Here is a 6949-nt window from a genome sequence, read left to right as displayed (position 1 = left end):
GCTATAGACAATGTGCCAAGGAGCTTGCTTTTCTCCACTGATTCATTCTGGCGTTTTTATCACTACAAGCCTGGTTACTTGAGAAACAATGTAGAAGTCTTTTGATTACCTGTGGGGACGGCTGATGTCATGTTTGAAACATATTTCAGGGTTAATTATACTTTTTATAATTGGTGGACATGATAAAGCGCTTTTTGTCAGGAAAAGCACCATGGTGAAATGGCACCTGAAAGGAATAGTGTCTGAAATCAACTCAAGGGAAGAACTCATCAGTAGGCTCATAATTGGAAAAGTCCCTACACTGATAAGCTGTATATGAGAACATGCTTTTTTCATTACACCCCCCCTCTATTCCATCCTAAATCAGTTAGGTTGGTGATTGGGTTGTAATTAAGTCCCCATGGAATAATTGCTTTTTCACAGACCGAACTGCAGAACTACAGGATCCTTCTGATATATACTTGTCTCGATTAAGGAGGGGTTCTGATCATCAGAAATGTATATCTCAAGGAAACTTCATCCCTTTCTACAGTGTATCACATACAATTTCTAAGAGAAGCGATGTTAGAATACACTGTCATTTGTAATATAGTATCAATGGATGCATACAAGCGCACAGTTGATTGAGCTATTTTAACATTTAATGTATTGACAATATTTAATTATGTTTTAAATGTGTACTGTTTCAGGCAAAAAGGCAACGTAAGGACAAAGTTTTTGAAAAAAATACATAGGTCAAGTCATGTCATTCAGACAAGCCTGTTGCATTCATAACATCCATTCTGGGAATAATAAATATACATTTCATCTTAATTGAAAGTGTGCAGCACTCATAAGGTTACCATGTTAATGGTGTCAGAAGACAAAAAAAAAAAATTGTTTAGGAGCAGCGACAGATTGAGTGAATAAATACAATAGAAGGATGATCCACACCAGGTCAAATGTCATCCTCCTGCCTTTGTTCTGTGGAAGCGCCAACTAGTTGCAAGAGGAAAATGAAGATCTGGACGATGTCAACATAAAGTGAAAGTGCTCCAAAAACACTCCTCTGGGGTGATGGAAAGCTCACGTTTTCCGATGAGTAGCTAGGTGCTAAAATGTCAAAATAAAAATGGTTAATTCCATACAGGTTGGTTCAAGAGAAATGTCAATTTCTCCAATTCCCTCTGAAATACTGAGGGTTTTCAATGAACTCAACCAGTGTGTAAACGACAGCTCCGATTACAGCATATAGCATGTGAAGCCGTGGGACCTGCGAGTAGAAGAAAACACAGGACCTTCTGTACTGTATGTATAGGCCTACATTTATCAGATACACAACATGACCAGAAGTATGTGGATTCCTGCTTGTCAAACACGGGCTCCCGGTGGTGCAGCGGTCTAAGGCACTGCATCTTAGTGCTAGAGGCATCACTACAGACACCCTGGTTTGAATCCAGGCTGTATCACAACCAGCCGTGATTGGGAGTCCCATAGGGCGGCGCACAATTGGCCCAGCATCGTAAATAAGAATTTGTTCTTAACTGACTTGCCTAGTTAAATAAAAATAAAACATCTCATTACAAAATCATGGGCATTAATATGGAGTTTGTCCCCCTTTTGCTGCCTAACAGCCTCCACTCTTCTGGGAAGGCTTTCCACTAGATGTTGGGACATTGCTGCAGGGACTTTATTCCATTAAGCTACAAGAGCATTAGTGAGGTTGGGAACTGATGTTGGGTGATAGGCCTGGCTCGCAGTTGGCGTTCCAATTCATACCAAAGATGTTCGATGAGGTTGGGGTCAGGGCTCTGTGCAGGCCAGTCAAGTTCTTCCACACCGATCTCAACAAACCATTTCTGTATGGACTTCAATTTGCACACGGGGGCATTGTCATGCTAAAACAGGAAAGGGCCTTCCCCAAACTGTTGCCACAAAGTTGGAAGCACAGAATGGTCTAGAATGTCATTGTATGCTGTAGCATTAAGATCTCCCGTCACTGGAACTAAGGGGCCTAGCCCGAACCATGAAAAACAGTCCCAGACCATTATTCCTTCTCCACCAAACTTTACAGTTGGCACCATGCATTCGGGCAGGTAGCGTTCTCCTGGCATCCACCAAACCCAGATTCGTTAGTCGGACTGCCAGATGGTGAAGCGTGATTCATCACTCCAGGGAATGCGTTTCCACTGTTCCATAGTCCAATGGTGGTGAGCTTTACACCACTCCATCCGATGCTTAGCATTGCACATGGTGATCTTAGTCTTGTGTGCGGCTGCTCGGCCATGGAAACCCATTTCATGGAGCTCCCGACAAACAGTTCTTGTGCTGACGTTGCTTCCAGAACAGTTTGGAACTTGGTAGTGAGTGTTGCAACCGAGGACAGATGATGTTTACGCGCTTCAGCACTTGGAAGTCCTTTTCTGTGAGCTTGTGTGGCCTACCACTTCCCGACTGAGCCGTTGTTGCTCCTAGACGTTTCCACTTCACATTAACAGCCCTTACAGTTGACCGGGGCAGCTCTAGCAGGGCAGAAATTTGATGAACTTGTTGGAATGGTGGCATCCTATGACGGTGCCACATTGAAAATCACTGAGCTCTTCGGTAAGGCCATTCTACTGTCAATGGTTGTCTACGGAGATTGCATGGCTGTGTGCTCGATTTAATACACCTGTCAGCAGCGGGTGTGGCTGAAATAGCCGAATCCACTAATTTTAAGGGGTGTCCACCTACTTTTGTATATATAGTGTACTTACAAATAGAGATACACCTTACTATTGAAGTGCATTTGATGTGAAAAAGATGCATGCATATTATTATTTCTGCTTTTTTTTCAGTAGTTCAACATTTTACCACACCGAGGCACTTACATACGTGAAGGATAGTACTATGGCGGTGATTATCCCAGTAACTAAGACTACGATGGCAAGAATACCGAAAAGTCCCCCACAAGATGTAAAATCCACCTGCCGTGAGCATAGACATAGCTACATGTTATTCACATCCTTGGTCATACGACAATAAGGTCAAATTGTTGGAATGTTTCATAAGATGGCACATGAATGGGCTATGAACTAACTTCATATAGAAGGTCTAAAAAAAATAAACCGTGGAATGTGTAACAGTACAATAAGCATACATTTATGCTATTTAGATCATTGGTTTCATAAGGAGGAATTGCGCAAGATCTTACCCAACACGTCTTAAAAACAGTCGCCCGTTGTAATCCTAGACAAAGGAGGCATTTGACACTGACAACAAAGACACTCTCACAAACAACGCTGTCGGTTCTAAAGAGGCAGGGTTATTACAACATGTACCTTAGTTTGAATGCAGAAGATACTGACAATTATACGCACAATTGTTGTTATTCCATCGGTCAGAAACACTGCTTTTGTGTCATAGTAACTGCAAGAAATTCAAAGTAGATTGAGTGACAAAACAAAAATTACACTGCACCTTACATGAGTATTTCTAGTAGCATTATGTAAAAAAAATATATAAAAATATTAAAACGCTATTACAAACCTTGATATTGTTCCTGTCATGTAGGACATGGCCACTTTCTAAAATATGAAATATAAAACAATAAAGTCTTAAAATATCTATACTGTAGATATATTTCCATTATGTATTGTCATCGGTTAAAACATGAGATTATTTTGTGCAATCAATACTGACAAAAATGGCCAGCAGCACGAAGTTCAAAGGAAAGCGCCTCCTAAACACAGATTATTAAGATCAAATATCAATCTCCGATGTTTAACACTGTACTGTTGTGTATATACAGTATGAAAAGGGCATGGATAATATTATATTGGCCCTTTGCAGCAGACAACAATACAGTAGGTGACAAAAAAAAATGTGCTGTAAGAAAAACAAGCTATTACTATGATAGGTAAAAAATATTTCAACCTCAAAGTTTCTCATGTAAAAATGTGTTACGATATTATATAATTCAGTAATAATTAATGAGTAATGAATGTAGTAAGGCCTTAATGAAGGCTAAATTAAATATGAAGTACTTACAATGATGTCCAATACACAACTGGGTTTTTAATTACAAAAACACGTACTTCCTCACTGTAAAATAGATTAAATGTTAAAATGTTACCATTACACAAATACAAAAAAATGTATGAAAACACAAACAGAAAACAGCTCACATTAATATGAAATGGTAAGACAGAAACAATACAGTACATTGTTGACACTTACACAAATGTTAACACAGCCACAATTGATACAGTGACGGAATATATACCTGATAAAGATAATGATCACAGCAAGTATAAGTAGATATGAGTTTAATGTGTAAAAGGTATAAGGTCTCATACTTTTCAGATGAATGCATCTCGAATAGAAGTGCTTTCCCATGCAGTAGAATATGCAAATTCATCATATTCCACTGCATTAGAAATAAGTGAGTTAAGACATGAAGTCAGTAATGACCAAGTAAAACTATTTAGGCAAACTTCACATATCAACAGTATTTCTTTGTGCTACATAGCTCCAGAACCTGGGTTGGAGGTGGGCATTCCTAGAGGAATGGAATAGGGCCTCCAGGATGGAGGGTAGCCCAGATGGTACCCTGCTTGTCCTGGGTATTGAGCTGAGGACTGAGCTGGGTATGGTCCATCAGATGGTGGTGTTTGGGGTGCAGGTAACCCGTATCCTGGTCGGGGCTGTGGGTAGTTCCCATGCCTGGGGCCATGTAGTGCATCTTCATAGGCTAGAGGGAAATCCGACTTTGACATTATGATACGATATGGGCACCTTTATAAGACAGAGGGGTAAGAGGAAAACACTACGACAATGACATCACATAATTACAAATGACAGGTGGGGCATTTGGGGTTTAAAATACAAAGTCGCAGTAACTTCTTATCAAATAGGTTATGGGATTCTTGCATAGTTGACATGACATGTTTGATAACATATTTTCCACAATACCCAGCAGATCACAGAGTTCAAGTAACAGACACATCTCAACATCAACTGTTCAGAGGAGACTATGTGAATCAGGCCTTCGTGATCAAATTGCTGCAAAGAAACCACTACTAAAGGACACCAATAAGAAGAGACTTGCTTGGGCCAAGAAATACACATGCGGAGATCATCCGTTCACCCACACCGCGTCTCACAAAAACACGGCGGTTGGAACCAAAAATCTCAAATTTGGACTCCAGACCAAATTACAAATTTCCACTGGTCTAATGTCCATTGCTCGTGTTTCTTGGCCCAAGCAAGTCTCTTCTTATTGGTGTCCTTTAGTAGTGGTTTCTTTGCAGCAATTTGACCATGAAGGCCTGATTCACACAGTCTCCTCTGAACAGTTGATGTGGAGATGTGTCTGTTATTTGAACTCTGTGAAGAATCTATTTGGCCTGCAATTTCTGAGGCTGGCAACTCTAATGAACTTATCCAAAGTTCTTGAAATTTTCTGTATTGACTGACCTTCATGTCTTAAAGTAATGGACTGTCGTTTCTCTTTGCTAATTTGATATGTTCTTGCCATAATATGGACTTGGTCTTTTACCAAATAGGGCTATCTTCTGTATACCTCTACCCCCCCCCCCTTGTCGCAACACAACTGATTGGCTCAAACGCATTCAGAAGGAAAGAAATTCCACCAAATTAACTTTTAACAAGGCACACCAGTTAATTAAAATGCATTCCAGGTGACTACCTCATGAAGCTGGTTGAGAGAATGCCAAGAGTGTGCAAAGCTGTCATCAAGGCAAAGGGTGGCTATTTGAAGGATCTCAAATATAAAATATATTTTGATTTGTTTAACACGTTTTTGGTTACATGATTCCATATGTGATATTTCATAGTTTTGATGTCTTCACTATTATTCTAGAAAATATCAAAAATAAGGAAAAACCCTTGAATGAGTAGGTGTTCTAAAACTTTTGACCGGTAGTGTATACCGGTATACCAATATATTATCCATCTGAATAACCCAGCTTTCAACTAGAAACCTTTGAATTAGTCACTACAAAATAGTTACATTTCCCCTTAATCTGTAAGAATGTGTCAACAATGTTTCATAGTTTGATAGCCTACAATATTACTTACATTTCATACACTACCAGTAGATATCACTTCACTGTAGAAGTGGAGGCATAGGGGTATAGTGACCGAAATGGATCTGGGCTAATTACCTAACACCACATTGGCGGACCCTTGGGTGGGTTAGCTAGTTTTCCGTTTCTTTGCTTGTAGACTCTCACTTGACAGCGCTAAACTGTATGTGCAATCAATATTTAATTAATATAAGTGTATAAATGGGAATTCAGACTTTGCTATGGTTCGTGGTTGGCATGGACAACACAGCATGACTAGGAGGAGGGGAAAGGGTAGCACAGATGACGGAAGCGGATGTTTTGTTTGATACTGATGGCGGAGATGAGCGTGAGAAGGAATGGATTACAGCAGCAAACAAATTGCAGATGGGTTGTATACGCTTGTGTCAGAGGTTAAGAAGAAGTGGACGTATTTTTATTTTGTGCGTCCAAGGAGCAGAAGGAGTGTGCTTTGCACCTGCAAAATATCAGATTGGAATGTGTCATGTGTGGATATGGGAAGCAGGGTGCCTATCAATAGGGTTATCTCTGGAGTGGCACTAGAATTGGGTGCAAAGGATGTAACTGAAGACGTAGATACAGTGGTTGATACATGCCAACTGACCCGGAAGCCCACGCCATCCATTCTATTGTTCTTTGAAGAGTCTCTCCATTCACACGTATATTTGGGTTATGTAAGATACCCTGTATGAGTCTTCATGCCCATCTGATGTAGTGTGATAAATGTAAAATATTTGGGCATGTGTCAAGTGTATGTAGATGGAGGAGTATCGTATACCAGTTGAGGTGGAATGCTGCAATTGTGGTGGCGAACATGCACACAAATTCCTGAAGTACCCTGTTAGGTTGAAGGACAGAGGTAGCAAGAGTAAGGGCTGTCT

General features: G+C 40.2%; 1 pseudogene; it reads right to left on the bottom strand.

Moving 5' to 3' along the window:
• Positions 1-937: 937 nt before the first annotated feature.
• Positions 938-4736, bottom strand: LOC120064025 (annotated as a pseudogene).
• Between the last annotated feature and the right edge of the window lie 2213 nt (positions 4737-6949).

The sequence above is a fragment of the Salvelinus namaycush genome, chromosome 19, assembly GCF_016432855.1.
Source record: "Salvelinus namaycush isolate Seneca chromosome 19, SaNama_1.0, whole genome shotgun sequence".
Lineage (NCBI taxonomy): Eukaryota > Metazoa > Chordata > Actinopteri > Salmoniformes > Salmonidae > Salvelinus > Salvelinus namaycush.
The sequence above is the reverse complement of the archived record's forward strand: the minus strand, read 5'-3'. Positions and strand labels throughout refer to the sequence as shown.